We start from the raw sequence: 17,024 nt of genomic DNA on the forward strand, positions 1-17,024 counted from the left end.
CGAATATACTCTCGCGCCGGCCACTTCTCTTACAATGTAATGCAACGAACAGTTTGGGAAATTCGTCTGTCGCCGCCGGATCCGGGGAAGAATCTTCTCCGCGGAGTATCGAGACTTGTTTCAATTACGAGCGTGCGATGTTTAGAGTTTAGAGGAAGATCGGTAGTGTTGATAACTTCAATGAAATTAATCAGTGAATTTACGGGTGTGTCTGGGTACGATTTACTCGTGGAAACGTTTCCTATTCGCTGTTTTCAATTTTCATTCGCGGCGAGATGCTACGGGGAGCCAGACGATTCTCGCGACTGATTTTACGGGGCTTATCGATGATGGCGGCGCAGCTCTTCGCGACGATTCTCTTTTTCCCCGGTTTCTTCGCCGGTTCTCTTCATTGTCTGCGGCGGAATACTTACGGTGCAACGGGGATTGTTTGCACTTCGTGAGCTTCGGCGGGGGTAGTTTCTTGGCTTGCGCGCCTTCGTCGAAGATTAGGCACGATCGCCGTTCCCGCTGCTCGGTTTTCGAGTAACGAGACCCGGGTTTATAACGCCTTTAACTGCCAGATTCTTCTTCCCACACGCTCGCCGGGGTTTCACATTCAATTAACGAGTCTCTAAACGTTTTTCGAGCGCCGCGGGAACGTGGCGGGCGCCTTCTGCTGCCTGATAAATTGAAAATCCGCAAGGAACTATCAACCGTCGCGAGTAACCGTAAAACACCTATTTTATTCAGCCTGATAGGTACCTCGAGACTTCGTTTTCACCGTTGATATGTATAACGAACAATCTACAACGCCGTTTATATAGTAAAAGTCACGTTACGATTTACATACATATTCACAGTTAACCCTTTGCACTCGAAAGTTTTTCATTAGAAATATCCAAAATTTTCCAACGCGATGTAGAAGATATTGTTAAATATATCATATAGCAATACAAAGTTTAATTCAAAGTACTAAATATTCAACTTCATAGTTTTGCTATATCAAATCAATGTGACTGAGAGTCACCTCTCGAGTGCAAAGGGTTAACACGTTAAGTATCGTACTAAGTCACTTCTGTGAATTTCTCTCCGCTTGTTATGAATGTTATCTTTTAAGTAAACTGGAAATATTTCCATTAAGGGTTAATAATCAATAACTCATCTAAACCGAATTTGTCTCCAAGATATCCAACGCATATGCATTTCCAAGGAAATTACGTACGTCGTATCAGCGAAACATTAACCCTTTGCACTCCAGAAATTTGTCACTAGAAATATTCAATTTACTTTTATGAGATATAAATGACATTTTCTTAAATTAACTTAACGAGGAATCGATTCACAAAATAAGGGGAACAATGATATTTAATTTCCACATTTCACGTATCGACGGATTACTCAAGACTTAATGTTAAATACGAAATTTTACAATTTTGATGCACCAATCGAGTGGTGACTGAGAGGGTTAATACCCACAGCAAGTAGAAAGAGTAAGCCATGGCCGTACACGTTCCCAGTTTGATTCTACTTAAAGAATTCCTCGCGGCTCGCAGGGCCGATCAATCGCGTTCCATTTCCCCGCCGATCTGAAACAACCTGTACAATTACCGCGTTGCATGCGGGTTGATCGCTTTGTCCCGACGGGTCCGAAAACGGATAAAAAACGCGGGGCATCCCCGTGGAATTTCGCAGGCAGTCGCCGCGGCGGGGTCCATCGAAGATTATTTCCATGCCGGCGGTTCGGCCAGATTCGTCCCCGATAGTCGAATCGGATTCAGCCGGTTCCCAGTCGAGGAAACACCGGCGCGGCGGCTGACATGCTCGCTCTCTCTCCGCATACTCATTCTGCCCGGTAATTCACGGGCTATCTACTTGCCGCGGATCTATTAGGTATTAGGTAGCCAAGTGGATATAGGCATCGCCTGATTATGGATTACCTTCCCGTCGGATGACATTCACTGGCAGAGATAACTGCAAGTAGATACCCGCGCGTGTTAATATCAATGGGGAAGCGGAGTGTAGTCGGCGGGCGGCGGGTGTGAGCCGCGATAGCTCGCGAGTAACGGCTTCGAGCCGCTCTCGCGTAATTTCTCCGGAATTAACGCGCCCGCGTGCTCGATCCTCGTCACTTACCCTCGTCGTTTCAGCTTGGAGAGCGCCGACTTCCGTCGTATATTCCCGCCGGAAAACGAGCCGAACCACTTAACACTTCAGCCACCTCTCTCGGAAAAATCGGCTTTCCAGCGGCGACGCTGATCGACCGGGATTTTTCGAAGCTCGTGAATTGTATCGAAGTCACGTCGATTTCGTTACTGTCCGTATTTCAGCGGTCGTATTATGAGTTAGAATTATCGAGTCGCAGATCGGTATCTCGCGCGATTTTCGGATAAGCGGTTAAAGCGCGGACCGACGAGAAGAGCTCCGCGTTTTTGCTTCGCTCGAGTCGCCGGCGAATCCATTATCCCTGGATCAATCGTATCGAGTCGGTAATTCGTCCAGTTGCATTATGAATTGGGTTTAATGGCCGACCGAGCACGCGTGCTCGCGTATAATGTTATAATAATTATTTGATCGACCGGTAGAGATGAATTTGATGGAACGAATCGAGTAATGCGAACAGGGTGGGTCTGGATTCGGTGATGCCGGCCGAGGTACGTGCTTAGTGGAGGAAAGAACAATGGGAGCGACGAGAACTATTAAACAGTTAGCTGTCGCGGTCTCTTTGATAAGAGTGTATCTAAACTGTCTCGCGGAATGCAAGCGACGACAAGTATAATCGTCGTAACGCAAACTCCGGCCATTTCTTCGCGATGAGAATAATCGTAAAAAGTAACTAGCTAATTGAAATGCTCCAACATCGTAGTCTAGGAATATCTTAATCGAATTATATAGTACGAGATAGGCAGACGCGTAAGCGGGAGATTGCAAACGCGACAGGACTCGCCGCGCGATTCCGCACAGACATTCCGCTGATCGACATTACGGTCGACAGATTGGCTGTGATTTCGCGTGTGACGCGCCGCCGATCGTCCCACATGATAACGATATTGATGGCGTCGGACCTAGTTCCCGTATCGACTACTTCGAAACGCCGGTGCGCGTCGGTCCAGCGTTCCGGCCGGCTACGTTCCGTTTATGGAACGAGTCCGCCCGATCAAAAGCTCGCGTATTTAGCGAGCTATTCCGAAAGGGAGGCCGCGATTCTAACAACGCGACGTATTCGTCGCTGGAATCGTTCGCCGGGCGAAAAAACGACGCGCCGATCGGATTACCGCTCGCGCCGCGTCCTTAATTAAACGCCGCGGGGAAAATCGATACCGGGTTAAAAAGACTCCTCCATATTTCTTTTTCCCCCGCCGCCGGTGAATAATCGGCGGCATTCTTTTTTAATTCGATTACATCGGTCGTGCTCGCGGTAACGAGCCGTATTAAAAAAAGACCTGAATTATTCAGAATCGACGCGAGCCGCGCTCGCCCAGCCCCGTCCCGCCTCGTCCACCATCGCCAATCCTCTCTCTCTCTCTCTCTTTCTCTCTCTCTCTATGCCGTGCAGTTTCACGCTGCAGTTGCTAAAAGAATTTCATCGATCGAATCCCCCTGTTGCCAAGTATCGCAGCGTTATAGTCGTTTTTCGCCTAAAACAAAAATGCTTCGCCGGTTATTTCCCATCGATTTTTCTAGGTGTATTCTCAAACCGCGGGCCCGCTAATCGAATTGACTCGCATTTGAAATTCAATCGCGGGGAAATACATATTGATGACTGAAAAAATCATGTTACTCGAAGCATTTCTACAACGCCGAACGAAAACAGTCCCGTATTCGAGTGGAATCGATGCCGGTGGCGCTCGATAGGGTTGAAAAATTGGGTCGGAACCAACCCAGACACCGTCGGACAAGGGTTGACCGAAAGGTTCGCCGGAGAACGGGACGCGTAACCTTTCATTTTCGAATTTTCCCGGCCCGTGGCCAACTGGTCCACCGATAAGCGTTCGCCGAAGAGTCAGCGACACGTGAAGTGGCGGCGGACCGTTCTTCGTCTCTGCTGCAGGATTTTCACGTGGCCGGATGCGGTCCGATACGGCTCGGTCTTCGTATCGAGTTAATCAGCCATGCGACCGGCCGTCCCGCGCACTGTCTCGCGCCCTCCTCTCGCTTTTTTCGGCGCTATCGAGCGGGCCGCGGTGGCCAGCGAGAAGAAAACCGCTGCCAAGAGTCCGGCATCGAAAGGAGCGCCGGTCTGCCGTTGACTTGGCGAATAGGGATACGGGTCAACGGGTATTCCGAACGGGAATAATGGCTCGCCGTTTGCCGACGGGAACGTCCAGCGCCGCTCGTCCGATTCTTCGGCTCCTCGTTGCATCCTGTTCGCAGAAATAGAAGCTGAAACAGAAAAGCGCATAGAATCTTCCCTTGGGAATCGAGAATGGAGCTGCGATTGCAGGGGATGCGTATTCGAACCGATCCGCGGCTCGACCCACTCGATACGAACTAGTTGCAGTACGCGAATATCTCGGTTAACGGTCAACGATGTGTTCCTAGATGATTTACTTCGATTCTGTGTTACCTTCGCATTGGGTGACGCGAAGAATTCAAGTTTGCAGTGAATCCAAGTCCGATTTCGATCGTTTCGCTGGTTTAACCAGTGAAATTGGTATTAGTGACATTTTTACGTCCTTGGGTTCGAATCAAACAGAATATTACGTTCTCTACGTTGAAAGTTTGATTTAAGAACCCTAACATTAATATTGTTAATAACTTCTAGGTTAAAATTATCTGGGACTTCGGCGAATTTGGAAACAGATTTCAATAAACTATTACCATATCAAAGTCACTAATATTAATGCCTAATATTAACTTAATAACTGGTATTTAATGCTCACCACTTACATCGAATCCTGAAGTATTTACAACGTCCTCAACACCAGGTTCACAGAACGCGTCAGTTCGACACGTATCGAATCTCATAAGCATTAATTGGCAAACATTCCGCGAGGTATTGTCGCGCACAGAAATTCCTGAAAGCGTGTACGCAACGATCTCCAGTTGTTTATTCGCCGGATCGTTCATTCATCGAAACACCAGTGTAACCGTAGCTCGAAAGCTCGCTAGCGCTCTCGACGTTCCCGAGTTCGGGGGAGACACGCGCGGATTGGGGAAAACGCTTCCGGCGCCGCGAAAACTGTGTCGAACCGGAAGCGTTCGAAATGTATACGACGCATCCACCTGTCGCGCTCCGCCGCTAGGTTCGCCGGTGCCGCCGTTCTGGAAACGGGTCGAAACTTATTTTCAGAATGTTAACGAACGGACGAGCGCACGCGGCGTGCCTCGCTCCATCGGAAATACGTTCGAGTCCTCTTTTTCCGGCGGCGGTGGAGGCTTACCCGCGATTTCGCGGAGCCGCAGGTGCTCTCTCCTACGAAATGGACCGTACTTCACGACTTATATTAACTTTCGGAAGCGGACGGAGCCGGACCTTTTCGCTAGATTAATTTCAGACACGGGCCGAAATAAATGTTTCCCAACGACGACGACGACGACGTGGTTGTCGTGTTCTTGTTCGACTGGCTCGCTTTCGCGCACACCCAGTCGTTATCCCTTCGCCGTGCAACCAGTCGATGGAAATGTGTAACTCGATTCCTGGGAAATCAGTATTATTCGTTGCACGCGTGTTCGCGAGCGCGTCCGCGACGAGATTAGTCGTTACTTCGGTTTTCGACTTCTTACAGCGATAGGGTAATAAGGTTGTTGAACTGGTTTGTTTAGTTTCACCAAAAAAATATAATTTCACACTTAAAAGTACAATGTTGAAGTAACACAGTGATTCCAACAATTTCATCAACACAGAGGTTGATTTTGGATGCTTGTTTCTACGTTTGTCGTTGAGACTGGGTGGTTGTTGATTACGCGAGCCGATGTTGTTAACTGACGCTCAACTGACGGTGAGTGTCTTACTGTCATTTTTGGGTACGCAACACGCGTCGAAGTAGACTGTTGTCAGCGTTTCACGTGGAGAACATTCTTGTACGATACGGAAAACGTTTCAACCCCTTATACGCGAAAGTTCTTTTGGCTAGATACACTCGTAATTCAATTACGAAGGAAATAAAGGAGGAAGAAAGGAGAAAGTGGAGAAGTCGAAAGTATATTTTACGATGGAAGATAGATTTGACGAGCAGGGTCGTTATGAAAATCGCATGGCAAGGGGTTATTCGTCGCGACAGGCACGTTCGCTCGCGATTCGGAATATCGGGGAAGAAACCGAGAGGGAAACGGCGCAAGCGAAAACGGTCGGAGAGTTATTTCGGTTGCGTTCGGCCAAGCGATACCTTGCTCCCGCGTTTCTTCGTTTTTCCGCGTGGCGGGAGACACGACATTTTTTCCGCGGCGATGACTCTCCCCGAGCTCGGTCGAATTACACGGCTGTCGGGCGCAACGCCGCCCGCCGCGACTTGTCGCTTGATACAGAAACGGCGAAATCGAGCGTGATAATCCGCTTCTGTCGTCCCGCGATAATTGAACCCGGCCGACCGTTCGCCGGACATTCAGCGCTGTCGAAGTCCTGCGGGAGAATTAAGTGGCCGTTCCTGGGCGAGTTACTCGGCAATTTCAACTAACGTCGGATCATTTAATTGTCGTATGATTTAATAATTCGCGGGAAAATCTTCCGCTTCACCTCTTATCTTGTAACAATGTGTTCAACTCGTGGAGGTTTTCAATATGATTTGACAAACAATCGCACGACTCGTTGGAAGTCAAAGTAAACGTTATTCTTTTGTAATGATTATACTTAAAAGCGAACAGAGATATAGAAAATTCCTAGAATTTTTCTCTTTCCGATAAATCGTTAATCACGAACTAGTATGGAACAGAGTCGAGAAAGGAGTCACAGTGCAAGGTGTTAACACTGTAGATTTACGAAACGCGTGACTTTCTAATAAATTACATCGATTCTTCCTAAATCGAGCGAGGAATCTTCGCTAGGATAATCACTCGTAATCTTCGAAATCGTTGAAGTTCCATAGTTCCGCTGGGAAATTTGGCAACTGCATCGACGCGAAGTTCATTCCGAAACTCCGAACAGTCTCGTTTCCACGTAATATAGGTTACACGCGAGTGCGCGAGGTCGTTTCGCCAGGTTCGATCGCGAAACGCTCGGGTCGGTCGTCTAGGCGAGTCTACTTTGCCGTCTGTTTTCCCACAGCAAGCCGGACGATCGCAGTCGCAAGGAACATTTAATTTGGAGCCGGAGCTAGAGTATTTTTCCCTTCCGCGAGGGGAAAATATCCCGGCTCGCGGGAGGGCGGAACGCATCGCGAGATTAAAGACGTCTGGAGAAGACAATCTTTTAAAATAACCGCGTGGTCCGCATATAATTCGCGGGCAAAGCGGAAGGAGAAGGAACGCCGCGGCGCGGAGCGTCCTGTCGCTGTCCCTGTTTCCCGTCCCTGTCTCTCGTCCCTCGCGCCGCGCCGCGCCTCGACGAGAATGCCCGCGATGCTTTGCCCGCGACATCTTTCGAAGCGGAGAAAAGAAACCAGACGACGAATGAGTTTCCAGCTCTGTCCATCGCCATCAATGAGATGCAGCGTTTTTTGTTCCTCGCGGAAACTGGCAGAGTCGGTTGCAACTTTTTCCCAGCGTTGCAAACAAAACACCGTTTCCTGCCCCTCCTCGCGCGCCGTTCCTCGGCCGTTGTTTCTCTCTTTGAATTTTAGTCGGTGACGCGATTAAAAAAAAAAAACGGCCGAGCAAAAAAGACGGGGGGTGGAAAAAAAGGAGAAATGAAAAACCGACGGGGAAAGGCACCAGCGGTTGTAATTCCGGGCTCGCTCGAGGCTTCGAGAGCAAATTATCCACGGTTTCGTTGTCCCGTCGCGAAATCATACGCGACGCTTCAGTTTTTTCGATAATAGCCGCCGATCCGGATCGATGTCCGATGGGGAAAAACGAAAAACACGCGTGGGAAATAAAAAAAAAGCCGGAAAAAGGAACGAAGAGCCGGCCGCGAAAGGGATCGCGCGGCGCGGCGCGCCGCGGCGGATCGACCGTTCTCTCCCAGCCGCGGTTATTACTTATTTCTGACGTTGCAGAATTTCCTCGATAATGAAAATTTTAATCGCTCGTCGTAATCAACCGCTCCTCCTCGCTTCGCTCCCTTTTGTTCGGGGAACGTCGAAAACTCCTGCCCGCCTGGGAGCGATACTTTGAGGCCGGACGAACACTGCGGAGATCTCGGTATCGGGAAACGTATTATCCATTCGATCGCAGATTGTTTCGCTTTTATCCGACGCGACTGTCTCGATCGCCTCGCGACAGTCTCGATCGGCTTGCCGGAACGAACGGTTTTCGACGCTGTAACCGCCGAGCGGTCTTATTAGCTTTCCCGAATTTTCGCGTGGAAACCGAAAGGGCGCGTCCGTCGAGGTTCCCATTGATTCCCAACGCAACAGGACTCATTCGTTCGTTTCCCTTTTGTTTCATTTTGTAAATATTCCGCCGCCCTGAAGATTTTTAATAAGAGAACGGACTGGAATTCGCGTTTCGCGACGGAGGCGCGCGGCTTTTCCGCGGAAATGTTCCCCGGTGTCGCGCAGAAATTTACAATTGCAGCGCCGTCGGCCGTAAAAAAAACTCTCGAAACGGACTTTTTACGCGCGCAGCACAGCCTACTTTCACCGACGGCGAGGCGGCGCACTGCTTCCTAGAATTCGAAAAGTCGAAACGGGACCGAGGTGTAATTAACTTCCTTCCTGTATCGCGCGCGTGCCGCCGGGCGAAACAGAAATAATACCGTCGGGCAAACTTATTTTCTTTATTAATATAGAAATAGACCGGTCTCTAACGACCGAGACTCGGTTCGCGGGTTACGCGAGCCATTATTCGGTGACCTAAATGCACGAGTAAGCATTGTTCGCGAAAGATCGCGTCACGCGTGCGACGGAAGCCTGCCGGGAGATGGTGGCGGTTGCGCGCGCGCCACGCCCGTCGACGCACGGTGCGACTGTAAACGAAACCCCATGTTCGATTATTCGCATAACGGAAATTGAAGGTTACCAATGCGTTGCTAAGCAGTCTCTGCTACACAGAATGATTTTCACTTGAAAAATAATCATTTTCCGCAGGTAAACTCCGTTTCTCTATTTACATGGCGTTGAAATCGAAACGCAAAGTATCCATTGTCGTCGAAGAAACTTCATAATATCCCCGTAACGTAAGAAAAACATAACCACCATGCGTTTAGCTCTATACCTTACAAGTTTTGTCTGAAACATTTGTTTGTATCACTCACACTTTCCAAGTTACCGAGTTTTGTCCAGAAAGCGGCCGTTTGACCGCACTGTGCGGCGATTCCTCGATTACTATTTTTTACTTAGCGCGCCTCGATTCGACAGTTCGAGCCATCGTTCTCGGCCAGGTGATCCTCGCCTCGCGATCCCCTGAAATACGCCGTCCGTTCTCTCCACCCGACCGAGTTTATCGCATGCTTTATCGTTTTGACAACCGCACGGCGAGCCCGTTTTTCTCCTTTAACCCCTTGCCTTATCGTTTCCGCCATAATTGCACTCGTTCAGGCCGCTTCACCGTCCACCTCTCGACTGCTACGGGCCTCCCGAAAGTCTGCTCGCAAAGCGCTTCTTTCGTTTCAGCTCGGACACTGAGTCGCGCTATTCTATTTACACGTGAGACTTCCATTTTTCCATCGCTGCGCGGGTAATAAGGAACTGCGTTCGCTTTGACACTTTGACTGCCAAGAAAACACTCATCAAAACCCCTATGCACTCGAAGAAGTTCTCTTTATTAAGGAGAAACTGAAAAATTACGATTCCTCAGAATATTTGTTCTATCTTTCTTACATCCCATACATCCAACAAAATTCGATTCGTTCGAAACGTCACCAGGAAATTGAATGTTACGAAAAATAGCGTGACGCAGCAAAGTATTAAAGCTAACCGCTAACAGCAGAAGAGCTATTCGATTCCAACAGAAAAGATTCGAACAACATTCGTATTTATTACACTCCGTTCAGCGTGCGAGTCGTATACGACGTTATAGCCCGTAATTCATAATGAAACGAGGGAAACGCGGGAAATTCATCTGTCCGCGCGAATTCTCGGTATCCGATCGGTGCGAGCCGAGTCGAAGCGTTCGCCGCGCTGGCAATTACAATGATTCCCCCGAAACAACGGCCGTTGCGACGCTAAAACGCTACCTCTCGAAACTGTCGCCGCAGTAAACCGCCGCGGCGGCTGCACCTCGAAGATCAGCCGACAACCGTTTCCTCCGGCCGTAAACTCTTTTCACGATCGCGCCGGCCCGCGGTAAACTATACTCCCGCGGTCGTTAGCGCGTTGTTCGTCCGCGCTAAATAAAAGATATCCGGCGAGTCGGCGACGAATTAATACGCGGCTCTTGTTCGGAAAAATTCCCGCTCGCTCGGCAGGCCGCCGCTAAAATGTCTCCCCGTGTTCCAGCGCCGCGGCAACTTAACGATCCATAAATACCGGAAAATCCATTCGCCTCTTTTCAACTTGGAAACTACGGCCGCCCGGCGACTTCCCCCTTCCTTTTTTCCTCCTCTCCCCGGGCGTGTTTCCTTAGGCGCGGCGCGCGTGTTGCTCGCCGAGGCCTCGCGGCTCGGATAGATGCATGTTTATTGCTGCATTAGCGCTGCACCGCGACGGGATAAAGCCGGCAGCTGCCGGGATTCCGTTGGTTTACTGGAGGATTTCGCTCCACGGCCGCAAAATATCCGTCCCGGAAGGATATCTGCTCCGTTTCTGTTTTCGCATTACCGGAAAACAGCCCCGGCAGCCGGCCGAGATGAGCTAGTACGGTTCCCGGGCCCCCAGACCGCGTAATGGAGGGGCCACTTACTCCCAATTGGATTCTTTCGGCCGGCACACACCGGTCAACCGTTGTCAAGCGTGTACACGGCATCCGAGTGTTCGTGTGCCACGATCGGACGCGTGTTCCTCCAATATTTCTGGGATTTACATGCGCGTTCCTCCTCGAGCGACGCGTCGGTCTGCGAGGATTACAGACGAGACAACGAGAGCGAAATTCGTTGAACTCGACCATTTTGCGGTGGATTGGTTCCCTCTCGCGCATAAAGTAGCACGAGCGACGAGCGGGAGGCGATTGTTCTCTCTGATTTTCTTTTAGGAGAGTAGTTGCGCGCGAACGCTTGAGAAGTCGAGGTTCTTTCCTTACTTGTTAGTCGTAACTCAAAATATATCGATATTCTATATACTTCACCTTGTCATTTACGCGCACTGCAATGTTAACGCTAATCACCGAACGGTTTCTTCTTCGCGTTTCTAATCAGTTTCCATCCGTCTCCGTTTTCGATGCACGCCGTTCATCGATACACTCGCGAGTAAGCAATCAAAGCTATAAACAGCCAGCGATAAACTCCTCCCGCCCCTGTGCTGTCTCGTTACCGTCCCCGCTGGAGGCGTATAATAAATTGTTAGAAACCTCGGCGGTGTTTGCGCGCGTACCTCACGAAACTGGCGGCGCTCGGGCCTCGAGCCCGTTTCCGGCCGGTTTCCTGAAATAGTGGGAGGCGAAAGATATCTTCGGGAATATCTTGGCAGGCCATCGCGGCGTAATTTCGCTCTCTCCCCGGATACATAGTGGAGCCGAAGACGCGTAACAAAACTGTTTCCGGTCGGGATCTCGGGCTCGGACAGGTCGCGCAAAACAACGCGCAAGCCCGACGGGCCGTGTAAACTGTAGAAACGCGCGAGCAAAACGACGAGCTAGCCCGCCGCCTAGGCCGGGTATATTAATCCGTAATGGCGAAACGATTAGTCAGGGCGCTCCTCCGCCCCACGCACTGCTGACACTCGCACGCGCAACCTGCGCGTGATTAATAATCATGGCGGCCCCGTGCGTCGTTATCGGCGCGGCCGGACGGTTATCGTTATCTTCCGGCTGTTTGCTCCCGCAGTTTTACGCGACAACGGGACGCGTCACGGGGCTGTCGGGAATTAATCTGTCCGCCGGCCGGCGGTCATCCATTTACCTAAGAAGCGGCCCGGCGCAGCATTCCCGTCCGGCGATCTCTTTGCGGCGTGACTTTATTGCGATCGAATCGCGTACATCGCGTTTCCGAAATGATTTCAGTTGTAATTACTCATCGCTCAAGCGGGATCCGACGAGATTAATATCGCGCTGTCCGTGTCGTATTATTAATGGCCGACATTATTCTATTCCTGTTACAGCGCATTTAGGTTGCCAGCGCGGCGAACGACGACGAACGCGCTCGGAATTTATAGTTTATTGTTTCATTGAAACGCGATACCGTAGAAAGATCGAGGAGGGAGACGATCGGCCGGCTGATCCGCGAAACTCGCCGCGGCCGGGGAGCACCTGCGACGAACAGGTGACGCGTCGAGGCGGGCCTCGAGCAGGGTACGTGTGCACGGCGCGTGAACGAGTGACCACGCGGCTGAAAGATTATGTTGCATCCCCCGTGCATGTGTGCCCGTGTGCGTGCAACGTGGATATTCGCGGCGTGCACCGACGACATGTGCGTCTCTGCCGGGGGACGCCGGAAAGGGATGAATTATTCGTTGTCTCGTGCACTCCGCACCCCCGTCGGACGGTGACACCGCGTTGTCCTGTCCGCCGCGCCGCGCCGCGCCGACCCTCTGCCGCTGACACTGTCATCCATAACGTCCGCGAACGTTTCGCCCTCCCCGCCCCGTTCCTCTCGCCGGCGTCGCTGCGCTTTTTTCGCCCAAGAAGATCCGGCGTTCTTGCCCTCCGCGAAAATACTGCCGGCCTTTTGTCGGCTGTTTTGCCCGCGCGCTAAAAGGCTCCTCTCGTCCTTTGCAGTCGGGGCGCAAGTTTGCAAAGGGGTAGATTAAATGGCCTCGCGTCTCCAGCCTTGAGATTCGACAATTGGCCGAGGGAATTCGCGTGGAAGGCTCGCGTCGCTTTGTCCGCCGACGTTTTCATCCTTTCTCGCGTTGTTACTCCGTGTTTCGCGACTGGATTTCCTTTGCGCCCGGATAATGGAACGCCGGAACGCTATCGCGGACGAGAATGAGTCCTACGCGCGGATCGGGCGCCGAAGAAAAGCGGAGATCGCTTTGAGAGTCTCGTTTCTTTCCCGATCGCGCGTTCGGGGTCTAAAGTCGCCGACGAACACGTAGGGAAAATAGACGGAGGGGTCGGAGAACGAACGGTCCACGGTCGGAGGGCGATATCCGTTGGTTTCTGGGTGCCAGGAATATCCGTGGTTCGCGCCGCTAATTAATTGGCCCGTAAATTAGCGGACAACAATGCGAGGCCCCGTCGCGGCGACCGGCGAATCACGGAATTGCTGGCACGCGCGCGCGCCCGCGAGTGTAAGAATATGCGTGATCTATGCGGTATTCCAAACTACCCTCGTCCGCCGGCGCGTCCGCCCCCTCCGTTCAATCGCCCACGCACCCTTTGCCCTTTGCGAGCATCCTTCGATTCGCCGCTCGCAGATTCTTTCGATTACAACGGCTGCAAACTTTCCTTCTGGCACGCAATATCCGTGGAACGATCGTTATTGAGCTTTACGTTCTGCACGAGTTCTTTATTAATTTCCTTCTTATTATGAACGAATATTTATTGAATTATTGCCAGTGCAAAACGATACCCCGCATCTTTAATTTAGTCCCTGGGTAATGCAGTTGAATGCAGAGAAGAGTTATTGAGAAAATTAATATTTTCGCTTATGAAATGATTGTACAACGTATTCGGGAACTAAAGGAAGGAGCGCTTTTTCACCTAGAAGAAACAAATAAACGATTAAATCCTTGAATAACTGAAAGGAATGCTGTTCGTTCCACTGAAATTTACGAAAATCAGCAAACCGCGTTACACGGTATCTCGTTTCAATGGAGAATCTGAAAATTCGGGGGCGGATCGAATCGAAACAGCCGATTCGAGAAGCTCGCGAGGCGGCCTGCGTTCCCGGCGCTCACGATCCCGCTGAACTTTTTGTTCCAGATAAGCCGAGAGCGTTCCACTCGATTACCTTGGCTGGTTCCTTCGCCGTCGATGTAAACTGCGCCGGTGAGTGTTCCCCGGGACGTTTTTCCGTGACGAATCACCGCGGAGACGCGTGAAATCGCGTTGTTTCGAGAGGAAGCTCGCGGAACGACGTGACGCGGGCGGGCGAAGCCGTGCCAGCGAGGATAGGTCGGGAATTAAATGAAAAGCGAAACGGAACGAGTCGCCGCGCGGTCGTAAATGAACCGAGGAAGCGGAGTAATTTTCCAGTCCGCTTGGAGCGAGCGCCGTGTAAGAACAAAAATAAAACGTCCGGGGAAAGAACAGCGAGGACAGGCTGGTGCGGAGGCGCCCGTCGAGCAACGCTCGCGTGCTTTTCACGAGAGAACCTTCTTCCGTCCGCCGCAGTTTTCGGTCCTTTTGCAGCTTCCACCGCGCGTACACTTGTCGCGGCCGCAACACCGGCATCGCCGATGGTAACGGCCGCAGCGGGTCGTAAAGGGTCGCGAATCGAGTGCACCTGTTGCGAGGCGTTGCGGTGAGACTACACGTCTTCCGGATCCAGCGGAACCTCGATTTTCCGAACCAGTCCGGGGACCGAACTGCTTCGGATCATTGAATGCATCGGATGATCGAACGGTAACGCGAACGAACTGGTCGGGATAATCCGACGATCGGCAGTGCGGACAATTGAGAGATCGGATAACCGAAAGTTCCGATAACCGAGGTTCTAATAATCGAGATTTCACCGTACAACGCGAAACATCGGGAGCCGCGTCCGCAACGGGAATCCTCTCTCGCGAACGGAACCGCGCGAGTGAAAATTGAAGCGAAATCGAGCGGGATGAACGGAACGCGACGATCGATACGCCGTTTCCGGTGGATACGTAGTCGCTGAACGAAAAGTTTCGGGACGGGCGAGCCAGACGGGAAGCTCTCGTCGAGATATCGTGCCGCGCGTGCTGCGCGCTCGCCCCGCGACGGATCGGGGGGTGCGGCGATTAAACGGGCTGCGCCGCTGCCGAGGATCGAGTTAACCCAGCCGGCTTCGCGATTTCTTTCGCCATTACCTGCCGCGTTATCCTTAATATTTCACTCGCCGCCGTAAAAGGGAATTGCGGCGGTCGTTGCGAGTCCGCGTTTAGTTTCCTATCTCGAGGTAGTTCTCGTGCCGGCGATTAAACCTATTCATTCCGTTCTTATCGTTCGCTTTCTTTTTCTTTGCCTACCCCTTCAATTCACACTTTTGTGTTTTAAATACAACCGAACGTCCGCGTTCTCCGTGACTTCGCTGCGACTTCTGGAAACGGAATAACATTCTCTGAATTCGATTCAGAGCCATCGCCGGCAGCTCGCGGGATTAATTACTCGGGTCTCGATTTAAATAAAAGCACCAACTCCCTCTGCAACGGGAGCATCGACAAAAGCGGCGAGATCGAGCGCGACAACGGAGTGTGACCGTCCCGTTACGCGGTTTTTCGGTTTATAAGCGCGTTTAGTCATCGGCCGAGCAGATAAAGCTTTTAGTACGCGCGCAGACGGAGGGGCCAGGCCCCCGGAACGTTTTGTCGCGATCCAGCCGGGCGTTATTGGGTGGAAGCGCGATAAGCGGCGTATCCAACGCGCGTTCGCCACCGCGAAAACGCGCCGCCGATAAAAACTTGATCGCGGTCGCCCGGGAAATCGTAAATCTACCGCGACCGCGATGGCCACCCGACGCGACCGGAAGGCGAATATCGCGCTGGGCAAATTGCTGAATCGAATCCGACGTTAAGAGACCTTCCGACGGAGAGTCGAATCGATTTCCATCCGACTCGGACGGTCGACTTCGAAGAATCTCGTGAAATTTCGTTTCCAACAGCTTGCCTTGCGACGTCTTTCTCGACTATCCTCGAAGCTTCGTGATCCTTGGCAGTTAACTAGGACGTGGAGAATTCCGCGCTTGCTATGCAGATTAAAAAGATAATATCGGACACCAACGCGAAAGAGAACAACGACGCGTACACCTGTTAATCTTCGTTTCGGTCTCTCCGGCCGCTTTCGCTTGTACCGTTCTCTTTCGCATCGTTTCGCGATTCCTGGGCGGGGACGACTCGATCAGCAACGAAGTCGAGCAAGCTCGAAGCGAAGCTCTCTGCTCGGAATCCTCCTCGACTGGATCGCGTCTCGGAGCGCGCGGCGCGGAGCGGCGGCCGTTGTCTGGCCATTAGCGAGCTGGCCCGCTTTTTCTCGGTTTTTCTCCTTTTTGCCGCCTCTGCCGGCCGTTTTTGCGCGGACGCAGCCTGCTCGAAAGCTCATCGAGTTTCTTGCTCGTTTCTGCCGACATTTCGTGCCGTTCGTGGTAACGATTTCTACCGTCGGGACTACGATGACGAGCGGAACCTCGCTCGATCGATTCGCAATTGATCTTTCCTCCCTTCCACCGGCTTCCCACCGTGTCGCCGCTTCTCGCCGTCGACGGTTCACGTAAGAAGATATCCTATAATCGTCGAAGTCGTACAAGAAACCAGGGAAACGGTGTTTATGTTTTCGATATCGCCGCGATTACCCGATCGAGACGGGATCGGCGAGAGGGGTTTCTCGCTTTCGTTTCCGACCGCAACGTTTCTAGTTTTTCGTGGCCCGCTCGCCGCGAGTTACGAATAGAAATTCCACGGGAACAGCTCGGGAACTCCGCGGGAAAGGTTCGCCGCATCCGTCGCGATTCGCTGTTCTCAAAGTTTACGAGCCGTCACGGAGGCACGGAACGGCGAAAACGTTCCGGAAACGTAGTCGGACCTCGCGTTACGCGATAGCAAAGGTGCCGCGATAAAACACGCGAATTCCTCCGCATCGTTTTCTTCCTTTATTAAAAGCCGCTCGCACGGCTTTATAGCGCGAGATCGTGACGGGCCGCTGCCAACCGGCGGTTCGCGCTATTATTAGCGTCCACGTGTTGACAATGCGACGAGGAACGGGCTCGTCGCCTAGGTGGTCGTCCCTGAAACGATTCGGGACGGCCGCGTTTAGCAGAAATCGCCGAGGAACACCGGGAATATTCTGTTTTC

The 17,024-nt window shown here is 51.7% G+C and overlaps 1 protein-coding gene across 6 annotated transcripts in view; it reads left to right on the forward strand.

The window, feature by feature from the left end:
• The window catches only part of LOC116426755 (RNA-binding protein Musashi homolog 2), a 188,148-nt gene that overhangs the window by 22,541 nt on the left and 148,583 nt on the right, over nt 1-17,024 (forward strand). For 5 of the 6 annotated variants that reach the window (XR_012999535.1, XR_012999537.1, XM_076371461.1 and 2 more), the window contains exon 2: nt 13,975-14,040. The exons of the other annotated variant lie outside the window; for it this stretch is intronic. The gene's annotated coding sequence lies outside the window, so the exon portion shown is untranslated. The remainder of the gene's footprint in view (nt 1-13,974; nt 14,041-17,024) is intronic. 6 annotated transcript variants of the gene reach the window in all.

Source organism: Nomia melanderi, chromosome 1 (assembly GCF_051020985.1).
Source record: "Nomia melanderi isolate GNS246 chromosome 1, iyNomMela1, whole genome shotgun sequence".
Taxonomy (NCBI): domain Eukaryota; kingdom Metazoa; phylum Arthropoda; class Insecta; order Hymenoptera; family Halictidae; genus Nomia; species Nomia melanderi.